This window comes from Pinus tabuliformis, chromosome 2_1 (assembly GCF_031772625.1).
Source record: "Pinus tabuliformis cultivar Carrire ecotype Pingquan chromosome 2_1, CPIR1, whole genome shotgun sequence".
Taxonomy (NCBI): domain Eukaryota; kingdom Viridiplantae; phylum Streptophyta; class Pinopsida; order Pinales; family Pinaceae; genus Pinus; species Pinus tabuliformis.
Genome location: NC_142299.1, coordinates 123,136,337 through 123,158,191, shown reverse-complemented (window position 1 = coordinate 123,158,191; position 21,855 = coordinate 123,136,337).

Genomic DNA, 21,855 nt, shown 5'->3' with positions numbered 1-21,855 from the left:
TATATGTGATCTAAAATAATGTCTGAAAGCAATTGATAATAAAGATCATTCGATTATGATAAGAAGTGAATCCGTTTAACAATGATCATTTCGTATAAAAAGTTCGCCGAAACGATAAAAATCATTCATGTATTTAGCATAAACTATAAATCATCATCAAACAATAGTGTAATAATGGCAATAAAAAATTCAAACTTTCATACATAAATAACATGAAGATAATGTATTGCTTGACGCATAAGTAAAAAGAATTAAGAGATAAAAGTACCATTTATAATACGTTCTACTCATGTGCTCTAGCAATATTGATCTACTTTCAAATCATCCAACATCATCTAAGAGTACATAAGTGCAATTTTAGTAGAAGATGTCAAATTCAAGTAGAAAATAAATCATGTTCCATTAATTTCACCAAAACTTCCTTAAAAGGACAAAAGTGCATGTTCTGAAGAATGTTATTGATAATATTTCTGGACCCCTCTTTAAATGCATGAGAAGGGTTTAAATACTAACTTATGAAACTAAAAATAGATTATTGCAAAAAAATGTTGAGGAGGTTTAAACGACCTGCCTCAATTTAAGAAAAATAAAACAAAAATAGAGATGTGCATAATGACTAATTCTGCATTCGATCTTTTAGATTGCAAATATATAGCATGGTCTTGAGGAGTGTAGGTTGGCCAACTTCGGCTTTCAGTTGTCCTGTAAACATGGAATTGATGAGCACTGGCACCATTTTCTCGGTAGAAACAATTAGGAATTTCAGGGTCATCCACTGGCTGTGCAGTTTTACCAGATATTGCCAATAAGCCTCCTAGTTTAACTTGGTCACTTGCCTAATTGCTTTTGTTCTTTCTTCTGCTGCCTGTTTCCACTGTAATTCAAGTTGTTTTCCATTTGGAAGGAAACCAGGGGTGGTCTCTGCCATAAGATTAGCACTATGAAAATTTTCATTTACACTTTCAATGATGTTGTTTGCCGCTGCTGCCGCATCCTCTGTTGCCTGTTCTGCCTCTTTGAGTCGAGAACCCCAACTTGCAAATAAGATCTCCTTATGTGATTCATCCAGTTTGGGCATGTCGACTCTTCTCCCATTCTCAAAATTTTGCCAAGTTATGAAATCTGAAACCTTTTTAAGAATTTCATCATATTCAAGTTGCATTTCCACAACTTGGCTTGTTAATTTGTCGCTTGTTTCACAGTGAGAGTTCCACTGCGAGATTTTTTGGCATAGCAATTCTTTTTGGTGTGTGAGATGGGAGTTGAGGCCGAGTGCTTCGGTGACAAACTGATCAATCTTTGGTTCATCCTTATGCAGATCTGTTATGCTCTGTATCTGTGCCTCCTTGTCTGCCAAGCTGCTTTGATGTTCTATTTGCATTTGTTGGAACTCCTGTTGTAGCTTAGCCAATTGTATTTCTGCTTGTTGGTTGGTTTTGGTTTGCTGTAACTGCTGTTCTAGCGACAAAATTTTGTCTTCTTTTTCTTTAAGCAATAGTTGTACCTCTGTTGCTTTATCAATGGTTATTGTAGCATATGCAACAGCAAACTGCGAGAGCCTGGTGAGGTTGGCCGATGGGTCGGTGGATGAGTCTTTCCAGAGGACATCCATTGGCTCATTGTTTGGAGTGGTAGTAGTTGTGGATTCCAATTTTCTTTTCTTTCTCTGTCTCTTAACAATGACCTTGTGTTGTGGGTTGTAAAATACATCAAGGGGGTAATTTCTTCTATTCTTAAAACAATCTCAGAGGTGGGGGTAACAGGAATGTGTTCTATTCCTTGAGTATTCACAGTTCCTCCTGTTATAATTTTCGGAGTTGTTTCCTGATGTTTCATTTGCGTCTCCGGTGATTGTTCCTCTGTGTTGAGTTTTTTGTTGAAATTATCCCACTCCTCTTCCAAATTAATTACCTGAGGCTTTATCAGCTATATAGAGGGAGTATGGGTTTCTGTCTGCTTGATGGTCAAAGTCTGTTCATCTGTCTTTGCTACAGATTGGGATGTATCCTGGATTGATTCCCTGCTCCTGCTTTTCCTATTTTCTGATGACTTCTCGGATCCCTTGGCATATGTCTCTCAGGATTCCTTTCCAGAATTAGTTTTAGATTTTTCCTTAGAGTCACCATCTATGCTTACACTAGGAGTGGGCTCCCTTATTGGTTTAATTAACAATTGGTCCAATGGGACCTTTGATAATCTCTTTTCTCTGTAGCTATAAAATTCTTCAAGACCCTCTTGATCAAAAAGTATCTGTGCCATATGCTTCACTTCTTTGAAGGTATTCTTCTGTAAGAAAACATCATCAAATGGGTCCTTCTCATTGCTGAATATCTTTATTTTGACCATAGTAGTAAAATCCTTGACAATACCGAATGGGTCGTATTGTCTTCCGGGGAACTTAGGTAATCGTAGAGACAACATATTATCTACTTCCCTAAACGCATGTCCAAGGTCATGTAATGCAAACACTCCACATGACACAGGAAATTGAGGCCAAATGGCCTTCTTTGACTCCTTCAATGTTTTGCTCATCCCTCCTTCACTGCATGTCTAATAGGCTATCTCTCTAGCCATTAATTTATCTGGGACATAGAAAGGGAGAACATGGGGAGAGGCAATGCTACCAAATACTCTGATATATGTAAATGTCTCTTCCCCAAACCATCGGGCTACTGGGAGGATGTCTATCTCGACTTCTTGGGAGAATCTGGGGGCATCTCGGTTATAAATTCGTTTATGGATAGGAAGCATAACCCCATGACAAATCTTGAAAAAATGTGGTTCAAAATTGGATTCCCACATGTCTTTGTGGTGGATGTGAATAGGAAGTGGATCTTGAATAGTCCACTTCCATCCCATAAGAGGGAATTTAGAACCAAAACAAATAGCGTCCATTACGTAAGTACACATGAAAAACGGAGGGTAAACCCTCGAAGAAATACTTTTTTTCCTTCTATACTCTACAAATGCTTTAGCTAAATTATCAGACAGGATTTGTGCCCAATCTATTATTGTTGCATTAACGGCTGCATCTATTAAGGGCAACCATTCTGAGGAGAATTTGTTACTGTCAGGTTTGCCAAATAGTCTACAGAGCATAGCTGCAACAAAATAGAAATGGGAACAAATAGATGCGGTGGCATACATACCGTTTTTGTATTTCTTGATTCCTTCATCATTATTTGACCAATTCTTTGTGCAGTCTGCTGAGTCCTCATTTTATTTGACGAATTTCTCAAAAAATTGCCTGTTGTAGGTAACCTGTGGCTCTGGTAGGTGGTACATAAGCCTTAGGTTATCTGGAGTGAAAGATCCTATAAATTCCTGGCCTCCTATTTTGAATTCTCTATCAGATATATCAGCATCATCAATGATCCACTTAACCATGTCGGTATAGGGGATTATTTTTGGCCGTGTGGTTATTCGGTGCAGAAATGAGCACACAAGCTCAGTTATGGAAGCATATGAGGAATCACGCCCATCAACTATAATCGTTGAATCCTTGGTTGTTCTTCCTCCAGTAACTGATACATAGCTTCCCATGTAGATGTCCCTGCTTCCCTATTACATGTAGTATCTATGAATAGAGGAGTCATTTCTAACTTCTCATAGGCGACTGATTTCCCTTTCTTCACCATTGCTTTCGGTGTCCTGTTCTACGACTTTTTCTTGAAAGTTTCAAGAGGATCAGTTTATCGGATAAAAATGATACTGAACGTAGGAATTAATCGATGAAGAAAACCAGTAAATGTGATAAAGGTGTTTTATTTGAAATCATGTAAGAAGATATCAAATCACTCTAAATAGCCTTCACACATAAATGCAGTTACTTCTTCATAAATGCCCACTAATGATCCGTTATCCTTTAACTTGAATATCAATAAATATTCACATCGTAAATCGAGAAACAATCTCCTAGGGTGGTGAGCCTTCAAACTGCGATAATAGTGATTTTGTGATTTGCAAAGCAATATTGCAGATCGCTATATCGCAAAATTTGTTTTCATTTAACTTACTATCTTTTGAGTTGTGCGAAATGCGAGATGCGAGAAACAAGTGTCATCACTTGTCAGGATTCTTTTTAACGAATAATGGACCTCCACATGTGTGGGTGGAAAGATTAAGAGGTGGGTCCACGTTGAGATTGCATTTCGCAATATCGACATATAATAGGTTGAGGCTTGTGTCATATGATTGAAATGTGATGTGAGAAGGCTATTATAGCATCACAATTTTGCAGATTGCAATACTTCGGGGTAACCTCTTAAGAGAAGTCTTTTATAAACAGTGATGTTGCGATGTGAGACTTTAGCTTTTTAAAGAAGCTTTAAGGACTTTATAACATTATGACTGTTTTTCGAATATAGATTTTCTTTTTTGATTGTTTCATCGTAGATCGTGGTGGGTTAGAAAGGTATCGTTTGTGATTCATTTCATGCTAAATAAGAAAAAATAGCATTTTAATGGGTTTATAGGTTTTGTTTGATATCTTGATTTATTCTAAAAAAGATAAAAGAATAACCTACATGCTAGAATTGATTTTTTGGGTATAGACATTTTTTGAAAGGGTCCCCATTTATTAAAGTAATATTTTACTACTAACGTTAATAAATGGGGGGGTTGTTGACAAGAACAACAGTTGGTGATTCACTTGGAAGAACCAGTTATCTCTAAGAGTTTTTTAAAACTTCTAAAATAAATATAGTTTTGAAAATAAAACTAAATTGCATGGAATACAAGGTAAGTAGTACTGATCGTTTATCAATAAACAACATCTGCTCTAACTATCTTTCTTCTGATTGCCCTTTTCTCACAGATAGTCATTTTACCTACATTAGTCATTACTTGGTTATAAAGATAAAAGCAAAAGAATCTTGTTAGACCAGTTTCGGTATACTCATTTGTCGTAGGTAGAGCCTCTGCTACCAGCAGGCGTTCATAGCCTCGACAGGGTTACCTATTACCCAACAATGATTCAGTATCCCACTTAAGTAAAGAATGCAATTTTAAAGATAAATTCTTCTGTATACTTGATGATTTTTTTATTTTATTGAAGTAGTTCATTCTTATTTTATTTCTTAAAGGACAATGTCTTGGTTTTGTGGCCAAAATTGACAATTCCATTCACTTGATTTGTAACTAAACTGAACAAGCTAGCTCTTGATGAGACCCCTTGTCTTTTGATTGATAAATATCAAGCCATTACCCTATTTTGATATTTAGTATTGGTAATGTTAGTTAGTTATAATCTTATTATCATGGTAAGACGACTCTTGATGAGACCTCTTATCCTTTAAGTTTAAAGTATATTTTAGAATTACACTCTAAAATTGAAAGCTACTTAAGTGGGGGGAATCATTGGCTCCTTAAGAGTTTATGGACAACAATTGTAGAGTTTAAAGATTCTTTTCCACAGAGAAACTTTGCTTTTTTATTGATACTTTTCCTGACTGGTGTAAAGAAAATTTCTTTCTAAAGTTAAGTTTGATCAAAGATTAGATAATTTAACAAAAAAACAAGCAATTTTGGAGCTGTAGCACTCAGCTATTTATTTCATGAATGAAGGTTAATTTTCATAACCATTTCTACTTATACAAGCGAAAACAAAATTAAAAAGAGAAACTGTCCTTCGATAAAACCAAACGTAAATGTTTTCAACTTGTATTATTATTTCAAAAGAAAATTAACTAAAGAGTATACTATACAGTGATCAGAAGAGATCATCTTCTATGGAAAATATTTCTTTAGGACCTGCACATTAACAGGTAGAGGTTCTCTCTTACCTGCTAAATCTTGTAACATAAAAGTTGATGGGCCTATTAGTTCGACAATCCGGAATGGGCCAAGCCACATTTGTTGGAACTTAGTATGCTTGCCTTTCTCTTCGTGGGCTTTATCCCATTTTAACACTAAGTCTCCGAGTTGGAAAAATTTTGAAGATACCGAATTTGAATCGAAGGAAGCTTTGACTAACTGTTGATGATGTGCATGGGTAATTCTATCCTTTTCTTGTTCCTCTTCAAGTTTAAGTATTTGTAATTGTCTAAGTTGCATAGACGAGTAAGGAGTTTCTTCGATGAATTGAACTAAGGCAAACGAGGGAATAACTATGTTTGTTGGTAAGACAACTACTTTCCCATAAACCAGATTAAAAGGAAAAGTACCGATGGAGGTTTCCTGAGTTATTTGATCTTCCCATAGAGCAAACGCTAAAGATTTATGCCAGTTCTTTTGACTTTGATCAACAGTTCATTTAATAATCTTGATAAGGTTCTTATTTTTGGATTCAGCTAACCCATTTCCTTGTGCATAATAATTAGCAGAATATTTAAGTTTAAAGCCTCTTTTAAGAGAAAACTCTGTCATAGCATTGCCTGAAAAGTAAGATGCATTATCAAACATTAAGGCAAAAGGTAAACCAAACTTGGTGATGTTAAATTGATCTATAAATTCAATAATGTTCTCAGAGTTGGCTACCTTGAGTGGAACTGCTTCAACCCATTTGGTGAAGTAATTCATGGCTGTAAGGATATATTTATGCTGCTTAGAAGAATGAGGAATGATGTCACCTATTATGTCCAATCCCCATTGTTCAAATGGCTGACCAATGTTGACTGGTTGTAATGGTAATGTTGGTTTCTTCTGTCTTCTGGCAGCTGTCTAACATATATTACATTTCCTTACATAATTGTGTGCATATTTGAATAGGTTTGGCCAGTAATAGCTTGCACGTAGAATTTTATGTGTTGTAGCATCTCCTGCAAATTGTCTGTTAGCCAGTCCATCATGAAGTTCCTGAAATACTTTCTCTGCTCAGATTTCTCGAGACATCTAAGCAAAACAGAATCATAATTCATTCTAAACAACACATTGTTAACAATTTGATATTGTTTAGCTTTCAACCTCAAGGCTCTTTTATTTGTGTAATTCAAATGTGGAGGTGCATATCCATTTTTTAAATAGAATATTATACATCATATGTTGATTAAGTGACGCTAAGGCTTACCTCATAGATTTGTACATCATCACCTGAATGTTGTGATTCTGACATATTCGATGCTCCTGCCAACATCCTGCAAAAACCTTGACCTTTCACAATGTTTGATGGTTTGATTTCAATCTCATATTATTCAAGAGCCGTAACCCAATTTGCTCCTTTTTCACCCACATCCTTTTGTACTAGAAGATTTCTTACTGCTGGGAATGGTACTATCACCTTGGTGGGGGTTTTGAGAAGAAAAGGTCTGAAGTGTTTTATTGATTTGAAAACAACGTAAGCTTGTTCTTCAACGTTTGAGTAATTCAATTCAGCTCCCTATAAATTGAGCTAAAGAAAGAAATCAGGGCTTCAACTTTGTCTTGATTTGCTTGAGTCAATATGGCTGCGTATGATTTCTCGGAAGCGAAAGTGTACAAAGTGAAATGATTGGAAAAATTCGGCGTTGCTAAAGACGGGGCATTTATGATTGCTTGTTTTATCAAGTTAAAAGCTTCATGTTCCAACTCACCCCATTTAAATAGAGAATTTTTCTTTATCATGGATTGAAGGGGTAATACAATTCTTGAGAAGTCAGGTACAAATAATTTGACAAAATTTATTTGACCAAGGAAAGATTGCATCGATTTTTTGTTATGGGGTAAAGGTATTTCAGAAATTTCTATAATCTTGTCTGGGTCAATATGGATCCCTATTTTGAACACAATAAATCCAAGGAGTTTTCCTTCACTTAACGTGAAAAAAGACTTCTTGGGGTTAAGGGAAATCCCATACTTTTGAAAACGTTCAAAGATTTGTTTTAGATCTCTCAGATGATTACTACATTTTTTGGAATATACAATTATATCATCTAAGTGGATTACCACTGACCTGTTTACTAAACCCTTGAAGGCAATGTCCATGGCTCTTTGGAAAGTGGCACCAGAATTAATTAGTCTAAACGACATCTTTTGATAGGTGTAAGTGCCACATTTTGTTTTGAATGTAGTTTTCACTTGATCATCTGGATGGACTAAGATTTGATTGTAACCTAAGAAACCATCTAGAAAGGACATTAGTTCTGAGCCTGCAACTGATTGCAATATCTGTTCCATAGGAGGCAACGGAAAATTGTCCTTTTGGCAAGCTTTATTGAGATTGCGAAAGTCTATACAAATCTGAATATCACCGTTTTTCTTTCTAACTGGGACGAGATTGGAGACCGACCTACAATGCTTGAAAGGAAAAATAATTTTGGATTTTAGAAGTTTATTTAACTCAGATTTAATCTGGCTTTCTAAATTAGGATGAATTTTCCTCAATTTCTACTAAACAGGTTTTTCATCAGAGGTCATAGGAATAGTATGTTGAATAATAGAAGTGTCATAGATTTTAAGATCGTCGTAATTTCAAGCAAAGACATTCTTATATTGTTTCAACAGACGTATAAAAGATTATTTTTCTTCCAATGTGAGTTCGAGACCTAGATTAATGTTTTGCGGTTTCGTGTCAATTCCAAGATTGATTAATTCATACCTTAGAGTTGAACTCTGAAGTTTTGAATTAGTATATCGTTTGAATCTATCTTTGAGCTCGTATAAATCTTCCAGTTTAACTATAGATTTTGGTATAGCGTTGTTGTTGTTTTCTAGTTTCAGTTGGTTATCATGCTGGCCTTCATCAAATATTTGGTCATCATAAGAGCCTTCTGAAGTGAGGAAGCTTATGATATCGGGAGCATTGTTAAAGACTTTCCAATTGGTGATATTATCAGGAATAGACGGCCTAAAAATTAATTCAATGGAGAATCGATTTGCGCTGTAATCTTCTGGTGGAATATGCTTAGAAGCTACATTAGCTAGGAGATCGATGCTAGCATTTTGGAGTCTTGGGATAGAGGAAATATTAAACGCTGTAAAATGTGAGGTCTAGTCTTGGACTAATGATTGATATTGTTTCAAATGTCCTGATAGGTAGTGTATAGTATTTCTTACTTGTCTAACGACAATTTCGAATCTTCAAACACTTGGAGGTATTTGATATTAATACCAATTGCTTTGTACAAATATTGAACCAAAGCTTCATGTTTAGCAATATTGTTTGTGAAATCAAATTCAAGTTACATGTTAGCATAATCTTTTCCCCTTCTGGACTAACCAATATGCATCTTGCCCCTGCTCCATCATTGGATCTAGATCCATCAAAAAATAATTTCTAAAATAAAGATTTATGTACAAGTTTATCTACAAAATTCACACATTTAGAAGTGTTTGTTTGGGAATAATTTTCGATTTGAGATAAAACAGAGTTTTCTAAGAAAGGTGAAGTATGAGCATTGAAATTCCCTAGGAATGACTCAACAAAATAGTTTCCGATTATATTATTGCTATATGATACCGACTCATTTTCTCCTTTCAGTTCTATCATTATATATTTTTGATGTTTCTCTCGATCAACCCTTATCTGATTTGGCTTGCCGTTATAGGGAAGCCACATGTGAGACCAGTCAGTTGCGAAGTAACCATGGAGATTTTCTGACCAGTCCCTACTGAGGATTAAGCCATAGAATTCAGGAATATCAGCTACAAGTATATCAATGACTTGACAAAATTTTGGGTTTCCTAAAAGTCTAATGGTTACTTGATTAAGTTCTCTGACAACTTTGACTTGAGACCGATCTAATTGTACTATTCATATTGTAGATTTATGAGGCTAGACATTTAAATTAGCGTAGACTGTTCTAGGAAAAATATTAGATGAAGCACCAGAATCAACTAAACAGTTGTGCAAGTATTTATTAAAGACTTCAAAAGTAAGGAGAAATGGCGGAGTATGAGGTTTAGATCTTCTGCCACTTAGAGAAATGTTGGTTGGATCAATTTTGTTTGTAGAAATACTAGGGGGTCTTCCCATTTCCTAAGTGGCCTGTGATATTACTGCGGTAGGAAGTGGGGTAGTGGGAACTGCTTTGAGTTCTTTAAAAAGTAGCTTCTGCTGATGTTTTAATTTACTAAGCTCATGAAAGGTGATTTTTTCCCTATTTTTCTTCATATCCTCAACAATATTGTATTCCATTTCGTCAGGAATTATCAGAGTTTTGGATGAAGGTGAAGAATCTGATTAGGTAGGGTTTATTTGAGTAGATTTAGATGAATATTTCTTACCTACGACTTTATCTCTGGGAGGTGGCATTGAAGTTTTATGCTTTGAACTTGATTGAGGTGGATCAACTGATTTCTGCTTCTAGTCGCAACAGGTAGTGCTTCCTGATCCTCTAAATTTGGAAGGATAAAATCCCACATTCCTTGTAATTCCACTATTTCTTCATCGTCAATTTGTTCTTCACCCGAGGCTTCTTCCTCATCTCCATCCAATTCAGCGTTCGATATAGAATTTGGAGGTTTAGGATCGGTTGGGGCATTCCTTTTATATGGTCTAAAATGTTTCTTGGAAGAAGATTTTGCTACTTGTTTCTTTATGTCAACCATTTCGTTAGACATGGTATTGAGGACTTTTTGTAACCCTTCCAGATCAAAAGGATCCTTTGGTGGTTTTTTCCTAGAATCATCTCTAAAGGTTACTTTATTAGATTTTCTTTCCTCTAATGCATTTTTCTTTTCTACAGCCAAGGTACGTTTTTCAACAGCTATTGCTTCTTTCATATTTTCTGCTAACGTTGGTTTGGCAGCTTTATCAACAAAGATGGTTGTGTTTGAAAGTAGAGAAAGAATGTACTATTCATTTCAGACCTCCTCACTAGGCTTGGACGTCGCAGGTATTTTATTCAATAACTTATTGAAACGTGAGTTGAAGTCCTTAATGGGTTCTTTTGGTTCGGCTTTCAAATTGGAGAGGTCATTTATCAAAGTTGTTGTAGACCTATCATCTCCAAATTTAGTTAAAAATTTCTCTTAAAAAGCATCTCAGCTATTAATAGAGCTTAACGGTTACGAAAAGCACCATGATCCTACTGCTCCTTGTAGAGTATATGGGAATAATCTTACAATTGCGTCTTCTTCTTCTACTCCATTCAAATTAATGGACAACATGAAATTATTTATATGTTCTTCAACTAACACGCCATTATCAGGGTTAAATTTAGGTAACCATTTTTTTTGAATGTGCTGGAAATTGGGACAAAGGTCCAACCATTCTAACAACTCCTGGGTTGGTCCATGGCCTTCGTTGAAGTTGATTCTGTGCCATTGTTGGGATATTAGTAGCAGATGGTGAAGTAGTGGTTGAAGGTGATTGGGTAGAGGATGGTGTAGCTCCTATACCTGTGTGAATCACGATCTGGTTGGGAAGTGAGTGTGTGACCTTGCAATGGTATGGATGATGATGAAAGAACCTCGCTGTGAGATTTTGATGGTGTCTTCTTAGCCCTTTTACGACTTGGTAGAGGGAATTCAAATGGTGGGATTCCAAGAAAATCACTCTATGCTCTAGTTAGTGGTTGTGATGGGGTATATTAAGAAGTGAAACTGCCTTGGGATAACTCAGATTCTTCTTGAGATATTGAAATCTCCTGCAATTTGTGGATCAAAGATTGTACTTTAGGGGGTTCAGAAGAAGAACTGCCTGGCTTGTTTAGGATTTCAGTAGTGGGCTTTGTATTTTTCTTTTCAACTTCTCTCTTAGGAATAGGAGATTTGAAATGCGAATGAGAAGTTGGAGCTGATGGTGAGGGAGTTTTACTCTTAGAATGGATTGTAGATTTAGATTTACTTGCCATTCATAGTCATGGCCCTCCTTCTAGCGCCAAATATGTTGAAGGCTCAAAAATCGTTGCCTCAACAAAGGGGATAACCACCTGGTCCAGACCTTGGGAAAACTCCTTTTTTGTTTGGAATAGTGGCTTTGACTGGGGATGTGGGACCAGTTTCCCAATCTATTTTTATGCTTGTGCTAACGGGATGATGTTTTGAAATTTTTGGAGTAATACTTAGCCTCAAACTAATCTAATTTAACTAATAATCATGTGTAGTTTGTCCTAATCATAAATATTTATCTAACTGTGACTATCCCAGGAGTAACATGATATATGCGATCTAAAATCATGTCTGAAAGCAATTGATAATAAAGATCATTCAATTACGATAAGAAGTGAATCCATTTAACAATGATCATTAAGTATAAAAATTTAGCTGAAATGATATGAGAGATATATCGCATAAAAATCATTCATGTATTTAGCATAAACTATAAATCATTATCATACAATAGTGTAATAATGACAATAAAAAATTCAAAATTTCATACATAAATAACTTGAAGATAATGTATTACTTGACGCATAAGTAAAAAGAATTAAGAGATAAAAGTACCATTTATAATACGTTCTACTCATGTGCTCCAGCAATATTGATCTACTTTCAAATAATCCAACATCATCTAAGAGTACAAAAGTGCAATTTCAATAGAAGATGTCAAATTCAAGTAGAAAATGAATCTTGTTCCATTAATTTCACCAGAACTTCCTCAAAGGGACAAAAGTGCATGTTCTGAAGAATGTTTCTGATAAAATTTCTGGACCCCTCTTTAAATGCATGAGAGGGGTTTAAATACTAAATTATGAAGCTAAAAATAGATTATTACAAAAAAAGGTGAAGAGTTTTAAACGACCTGCCTCAATTTAAGCAAAATAAAACAAAAATAGAGATGTGCATAATGCCTAATTTTGCATTCGATCTTTCAGATCGCAAATATCTAGCATGGTATTGAGGAGTGTAGGTTGGTCGACTTCGGCTTTCACATCTCTTGTAAACACGACATTGATGAGTGTTGTCACCATTTTCTCGGTAGAAACAATTAGGAATTTTAGGGTCATCCACTGGCTGTGTGGTTTTACCAGATATTGCCAATAAGCCTCCCAGTTTAGCCTGGTTACTTGCCTAATTTATTATGTTCTTTCTTCTACTGCCTGTTTCCACTTTAATCCAATTTGTTTTGCATTGGGAAGGAAACTAGGGGTGTTCTCTGCCACAAGATTAGCACTATGAAAATTTTCATTTACACTTTCAATGACGTTGTTTGCCGCTATTGCTGCATCCTTTGTTGCCTGTTTTCCTCTTTGAGCTGAGAACCCCAACTTGCAAATAAGATCTCCTTATGTGATTCATTTATTTTGGGCATGTCAAATATTCTCCCATTCTCAGAATTTTTCCAAGTTATGAACTCTAAAACCTTTTTAAGAACTTCATCATATTCAAGTCGCATCTCCACAACTTGGCTTGTTAATTTGTTTCTTGTTTCACAGTGAGAGTTCCACTGCGAGATTTTTTGGCATAGAAATTCTTTTTTGTGTGTGAGTTGGGAGTTGAGGCCGAGTGCTTCGGTGACAAACTGATCAATCTTTGGTTCGTCCTTATGCAAATCTGTTATGCTTTGTATCTGTGCCTCCTTATCTGCCAAGTTGCTTTGATGTTCTTTTTTCATTTGTTGGAACTCCTGTTGTAGCTTAGCCAATTTTATTTCTTCTTGTTGGTTGGTTTTGGCTTACTATAACTACTATTCTAGTGACAAAATTTTGTCTTCTTTTTCTTTAAGCAATAGTTGTACCTCTGTTGCTTTGTCAATGGTTACCGTAGCGTATGCATCTGTGAACTGCGAGAGGTTAGTGAGGTTGGCCGATGGGTCGGTGGATGAGTCTTTCCAGAGGACATCCATCGGCTCATTGTCTGGAGTGGTAGCAGTTGTGGATTCCAATTTTCTTTTCTTTCTTTGTCTCTTAACAATGGCCTTGTGCTGTGGGCTGTAAAATACATCAAGAGGGGGAATTTCTTCTATTCTTAAAACAATCTCAGAGGTGGGGGTAATAGGAATGTGTTCTATTCCTTGAGTATTCACAGTTCCCCCTGTTATAATTTCCGGAGTTGTTTCCTAATGTGTCATTTGCGTCTCCGGTGCTTGTTCCTCTGTGTTGAGTTTTTTGTTGAAATTATCCCACTCCTCTTCCAAATTAATTACCTGAGGCTTTATCAACTGTATAGAGGGAGTATGGGTTTCAGTGTGCTTGATGGTCAAAGTCTGTTCATCTGTCTTTGCTACAGACTGGGCTGTATCCTGGATTGATTCCCTGCTCCTGCTTTTCCTATTTTCTGATGACTTCTTGGATCCCTTGGCATATTTCTCTCAGGATTCCTTTCCAGAATTAGTTTTAGATTTTTCCTTAGAGTCACCATCTATGCTTACACTAGGAGTGGGCTCCCTTATTGGTTCAATTAACAATTGGTCCAATGGGACCTTTGATAATCTCTTTTCTCTGTAGCTATAAAATGCTTCAAGACCCTCTTGATAAAAAAGTATCTATGCCATATGCTTCACTTCTTTGAAGGTATTCTTTTGTAAGAATCATCAAATGGGTCCTTCTCATTGCTAAATATCTTTATTTTGACCATAGCAGTAAAATCCTGGACAATATCGAATGAGTTGTATTGTCTTCCGGGGAACATAGGTAATCGTAGAGACAACATATTATCTACTTCCCTGAATGCATGTCTAAGGTCATGTAATGCAAACACTCCAGATGAAACGGGAAATTGAGGCCAAATGGCCTTCTTTGACTCCAAAGTTTTTCTCATCCCTACTTCATTGCATGTCTGATAGGCTATCTCTCTAGGCATTAATCTATCTGGGACATAGAAAGGGAGAACATGGGGAGAGGCGATGATGCCAAATACTCTGATATATGTAAATGTCTCTTCCTTGAACCATCGGGCTACAGGGAGGATATCTATCTCGGCTTCTTGGGAGAATCTGGGGCATCTCAGTTATAAATTAGTTTATGGATAGGATGCATAACCCCGTGACAAATATTGAAAAAAAGTGGTTCAAAATTGGATTCCCACATGTCTTTGTGGTGGACGTGAATAGGAAGTGGATCTTGAATAGTCCACTTCCATCCCATAAGAGGGAATTTAGAACCAAAACAAATAGCGTCCATTACATAAGCACACATAAAAAACGGAGGGTAAACCCTCGAAGCAATACTTCTTTTACTTCTATACTCTATAATTGTTTTAGCTAAATTATCAAACAAGATTTGTGCCTAATCTATTATTGTTGCATTAACGACTGCATCTATCAAGGGAAGCCATTCTGAGGAGAATTTGTTACTGTCGGGTTTGCCAAATAGTCTACAGAGCATAGCCGCAGCAAAACAAAAAGGGGAAACAATAGATGCGGTGGCATACATACCATTTTTGTCTCTCTTGATTCTTTCATCATTATTTTACCAATTCTTTGTGCAGTCTGCCGAGTCCTCATTTTCTTTGACGAATTTCTTGACAAATTGCTTGTTGTAGGTAACCGGTGGCTCCGGTAGGTGATACATAAGCCTTAGGATATCCAGAGTGAAAGATCCTATAACTTTGTGGCCTCCTTTTTTGAAGTCTCTGTCAGATATATTAGCATCATCAATGATCCACTTAACCATGTCGGTATAGGGGATTATTTTTTGTTGTGCGGCTATTCGGTGCAGAAATGACTGCGCAAGCTCAGTTATGGAAGCATCAGAGGAATCTGTAGGAATTTACAGGGTAAGTTCCTCAGAAAGAATACCAAGAGGACACCGCTCACAACCAGATCTCAAATCAATACACCAGTATTTTTGACGTGGTTAAAACCCTCAGAGTGCAAGGAGGGAAACAGTCCACGGCCTGTCCCAACGTGGGTACAGACAATTTATTAATCAAAGAATGAAAATTTACATAAGCTTCTCTCATGCACGGATTACCCGAACAATGACCCTCCATGCGCTTTAAATAGAACTCATGGACCAATCGGGTGTCAAGCCACGGATCAAGTGTCGGTAATACCGAGGTGAGAGTGAACCGTCGGATCACTACATATCGTGACCGTCGGATTGTAAGTTACAAAATGTACAATGGTAAAGAAACACACTTTACCTAACTCTAACCTAACTCTATACTAGACCAAGTTGAACTTAACTATATCCTATGTGTCGGAATATCCTAACATCCCCCCTTAAGAACAACTTGGGATAGGATTGAAGGATTTACAAATATGACACAATAGGAGAAGGAAGGAGGCACTAGAGCCTATCCCCCCTTAGTGACAACTTCCTGAACTCCAAGCATATATCGAAGTTTAGTGAACTTCGCCTCTGTGAGAGCCTTTGTGAAGATGTCTGCAACCTGATCATCTGTTGGACAATATTGCACTTCAAGAACATGGTCATGAATGAGCTTTCTGATGAAGTGCATGTGTAGTTCAATGTGTTTGCTGCGCTGATGCTGGACTGGATCTTTGCATAGCTGAATGGCACTTTGATTATCACACCAAAGTGTGGTTGGATGCTGCTGCTCAAAGCCAAACTCTGATAGGATCTGACGAAGCCACAAGGCTTCCTTACTAGCTTCCACGGCACCACGATACTCTGCTTCTGCTGATGAAAGAGAAATGGCAGCCTGTTTCTTACAAGCCCATGTAATAGGTCCTGAACCAAGAGTGAAGACATAACCGGCAGTAGACTTCCGATCATCAAGGTCACCAGCCCAATCAGAATCAGTGAAACCAACTAACAGAGGAGCTGCTTTGGCACTGTAATGAATCCCAAACTGTACTGTACCTCGAACATAACAAAGTATTCTTTTAGCTGCTTTCCAATGACTTTCACGGGGGTTTTGCATAAAACGAGCAACAAGGCCAACAGCAAAGGAAAGATCAGGACGAGTATGGGTTAAATACAAGAGTTTTCCGACAAGTTGACGGTATAAGGTAGCATCAACTTCAGGAGAAGTACAAGAGACTGAAAGTTTGACTCCAGACTGAAAGGGAGAAGTGGCTGGCTTACAGTCTTCCATGTGAAAATGACGAAGAATATCACAAGCATACTTGGACTGGGAAAGGAAAATACCCTCTTGGGATTGCAAGACTTGAAGACCGAGAAAATAGTGTAAGTGTCCTAAGTCTGTCATTTCAAATTTCTTTTTAAGGCTGGACTTCACATGGTTTATAAGGTTGGGATCACTACCAGTAAGAATAAGATCATCAACATAAAGAACAAGGATGATGAGAGAGTTGCCCACTTTCTTGGTGTAGACAGTATTGTCAGAATGACACCTAGAAAAGCCAGATTCTAAAAGAAAGCTATCCATTTTGGCATACCAAGCTCGAGGAGCTTGCTTGAGGCCATAAAGGGATTTCTTAAGTCGACAAACGAGGCTGGAGTCTGTTTGTATGAAGCCAATGGGTTGTTCCATATAGATTTCTTCCTGCAAGTCCCCATGCAAGAAGGCAGATTTAACATCCATTTGATGGACTTCCCATTTTAAAGAGGCAGCAAGGGAAAGAACAAGGCGGATAGAGTTCATTTTGGCAACTGGAGAGAAGGTTTCAGTGTAGTCAATGCCTTCAACCTGTGAAAAGCCCTTAGCAACTAGACGAGCTTTATGTTTATCAACTTTCCCATCTGGTCCATACTTGGTTCTGTAAACCCATTTGCATCTAACAAGTTTGCGTCCCTTTGGTAGAGGAACAAGATCCCATGTATCATTTGTCATCAATGAATGATATTCTTCATTCATAGCTGTTCCCAATGTGGATGGCCTGAAGCTTCTGCAAAAGTGTCAGGATCATGATTTACTGGAGCTTGAGCCAGTAAAGAAGAGGCTCTTTCAAACTGAGAACGTGTACGTCGCTGATCTGTAGGATCACCGGCAAGATCACCTGCTGCATCCCGAGTAGCACGGACCCATCTTGGAAGTTGAGGATCCTGAGAAGGTGGGGAAGGATTATCATCCTCGCTTTCATCATCAGAAGAAGAAATGTTTTCAAAGATAGAAGAGATAGGAAGAGGTGGCACATCCGCCGGACTAGGCTCGCAGGCCGATTTATTTTCATCAAATTTTACATCTCTTCTAATGATAACATTTTTGGACTTAAATGGAATAAGTCTATAGCCTTTTACATCTTCAGAATATCCAACAAAAGTACATTTCTCACTCTTAGGTTCTAAAGCTTTATGCTTTTCATCTGGAATATGGGCCCATGCTTCACTTCCAAACACACGAAAGTGACTTACATCTGGTTTAATGGAACTCCAAGGCTTCTTCTGGAGTGATATTCTCTAGAACCTTAGTAGGAGTGCGATTGATTATATAATTTGCACAATTAATTGCTTCGGCCCAAAAACTAAGACTGAGTCCTTTAGATTGCAGCATACAATTAGCCATTTCCTTTAAGGTGCGATTTTTCCTTTCAGCTACACCATTTTGTTGTGGAGTGTATGGAACAGTATGTTGCATTTGAATTCCATTTTCGGTGCAAAAGTTGATGAATGCATTTTTAACATATTCTCCACCATTATCAGTTCTTAGCTTAAGAATTTGATGTCCAGATTGTTTTTCAACGAATGCTTTGAAGGCCAAAAAGGTGGTAAATACTTCGCTCTTGAGTTTTAAGAAGTATACCCAAGTGCGTCTGGAGAAATCATCAATGAAAGTTAAGAAGTACTTGCAGCCAGAGAATGAAGCAACAGGAAGAGGACCACATAAATCACTGTGCACAAGCTGTAAAGGGGCTGAGGCGTGCCAAGAGGCACGTTTGTCAAAACTGTCCCGATGATGTTTTCCGAGTACACATCCGGAACAAACACCATCTTTGCAAGATACCATAGGAAGACCTGTCACCATGTTTTCTTTACATAGATGCTGAAGGGAGCGATAGTTTAAGTGACCATACCGCTCATGCCAAAGTTTGCTCACTTCATCATTATGAGCAACAAATACTGAGGGAAGATGGGATGACCCAAAGTTGTGAAACTTATACAACCTTTTGGAATCATCAGCAAGACCAGTAGCTAGAATCTGTTTAGGATCTTTTAGATCCTTGATTACAACATCATGAGGTGAAAATTCAACAATTTTACCTTCACCTGAATGAGTTATCTGATAGACAGATAGAAGGTTGCAGGATAAGTTTGGAACACATAATACATCATTGAACTGACCATTGTCTAGATGAACAGTTCCAGTCCCTACAACATTAAGAGATCTATCATCACCAACATATATATTTTTGGTGTTACAATCATTTAAAGAAGAAAACATGGCTTGGTTTTTGGCCATGTGACAAGAGGCTCCAGAATCAATGAGCCACTCATGAGAATGAGAAGAAGAAGAAGATACATTTAATGCATAACCAGACTGAGATGATTGACGATGACATGCAGAAAATGCCGTTCCGGAAGTTGAAGTTGAAGTAGGCTCCAGATGGATGTTATGTTTCTTCATTGCGGCTTCCAAGGCTTCCATCTTCTTAAAGCATTTAGATTCTAAGTGGCCATCTCGATTACAAAAGTTACAATGTCTGTCAGTCTTCTTCCATTTGTTTTTATTGGTCTTGTCATATTGCTGAAATGATCTTTCATCTTGAGGCTGAGTTGGTTTAGGACCATTCCTTTGAGGATAAGACTTCTTAGGATTCTTTGAATTTGGTTGCTGCTGGGCGGCTAACGCTTTCGAGGAAGAGTTTCCAAGATTAAGAAGACCAAGGTGTAAGAGTTTTTCTTGTTCTCTTATTAAGGAATCACAAAAGGAGTCAAAGGAAGGGGGCTTGTAGTCTTTGCCTTGACAAATGAAAGCTTCCCTGGTAGAATGGAAAGTGGAAACAAATACAGAGTAGGCTGGTCCCAACTTAGTAAGGATGGAATAAATAAGGTTACCATCTTCTTTCTTAACTTTAACACCTTCCAAGAGATATCTAAGGGTCTTGAATTTGGACAAGAAATCTTCAATGCAAGAAAAATTATTAGGATCCAAAGTAAGCAACTCATTCTCAAGTTGATGGGCTCTAATTTCATTTTTAATCCCAAAAACTTTAGCAAGTTTTTCTAATGCTTCATGAGGAGTTTCAATTTCTGCAATGTGGAATCTAAGATCAGGAGAAACAGACATTCCTATCAAACCACGTGCTTGATCTTGTCGATTTTCCCATTTTTCGGCCTTGTCTTCATCTTTGGGTTTCTTCTCTTGGTCTGTGGCTATTCTGAAGAGACCTTTACTTCTAAGTAAATCTCCCATGTAGGCTACCCATTGGAAGTAGTTAGTGCTGTCAAGAATGACTTGGCATGGACTTTCCATTTTTTGAAAAACAACTGAAGCTGAAGATGCTGAAAGTAAGTGGTCCAATGGATAGATCGAAAAAATAGGCGGTTTTAAAAAAAACGGCTCTGAAAAAGGCTTCCGGATGAAGAAGTTATGGCTTTTTGAAAAAAAATTGTTGACGTTGCCGGCAAAGTGCGCGAATGTGCGGGAATGAAAAAATCCGCCCCCACAAAATGGAGACTTGAACCCAAGACCTCTACTCTCTTAAAAGGTCTTTGAACCAATTGATCTATACAAAATATTTGGGAGAGAGAGAGAGAGAGAGAGAGAGAGAGAGGGGGGGGGGGGGGGGGGCCTCGATTTGCGTGCTTGCCTTGGGAAGACTCTTTTCCCCTACAAAACACAAAACACAAAACCCAACACGAATATCCAAAGAAAAACGAACCTTACGTCTCGAAGTTAGCTTTAGCCAAAAAACTAGAAATTTAAAAAAAAAATCTCAAAGTTAGCTTTTAGCCAAAAAACTAAATATTTTTCTCAATGTTTCTGATTTTCCGAGATGACACTAAGGTGCAGGGAAAAGAGCATACGCATGAGAAAAATCCTTTCTTTCTGTTTCTGATTTGCCCAGATCGCACAGAGTCGCAGGGCAAAGAGCATACCCAGAAATGAAAGGTATAGATCCGGAAAAAAAAGGCTAAATAAACCGAAACCGAAATAAGCAGAGAGAAAATGACAGTAAACTGCAAAAAAAACACTGTATACCTCCCGATCTGAAAAATGACGCAGCTAGGGCTACCGGAAACCTTTTCGCGTGAAACGAAAGGGGTTCCTCACTGAAACAGATGCTCCGAACGCAACAGAGCAGTCCTCTCGGCCCGAAAGCAGTCAGAAACAGCAGATCTAGGAAACGACAGCCGTATGCAGTTCTACCGGCTTCAGATTTGGATCACCAACGGACGCGGCCCTCAAATAGCTCTGATACCATGTAGGAATTTACAGGGTAAGTTCCTCAGAAAGAATACCAAGAGGACACCGCTCACAACCAGATCTCAAATCAATACACCAGTATTTTTGACGTGGTTAAAACCCTCAGAGTGCAAGGAGGGAAACAGTCCACGGCCTGTCCCAACGTGGGTACAAACAATTTATTAATCAAAGAATGAAAATTTACATAAGCTTCTCTCATGCACGGATTACCCGAACAATGACCCTCCATGCGCTTTAAATAGAACTCATGGACCAATCGGGTGTCAAGCCACGGATCAAGTGTCGGTAATACCGAGGTGAGAGTGAACCGTCGGATCACTACATATCGTGACCGTCGGATTGTAAGTTACAAAATGTACAACGGTAAAGAAACACACTTTACCTAACTCTAACCTAACTCTATACTAGACCAAGTTGAACTTAACTATATCCTATGTGTCGGAATATCCTAACAGAATCATGCCCATCAATTGTAATCATTGTCTCAAGAATCCTTGGTTGTTCTTCCTCCAGTAACTGATACATAGCCTCCCATGTAGACGTCCCCGCTTCCGTATTACATGTAGTATCCGTGAATAGAGGAGTCATTTCTGACTTCTTAGAGGCGACTGCTTTCCCTTTCTTCACCATTTCTTTTGGCATCCTGTTCTGTGAATTTTTCCTGAAAGTTTCAAGAGAAACATTTTATTGGATAAAAATGATATTGAATGTAGGAATGAATCGATGAAGAAAACCAGTAAAGGTGATAAAGGTGTTTTATTTGAAATCATGTAAGAAGATATCAAATCACTCTAAATGGCCTTTCACACATAAATGTAG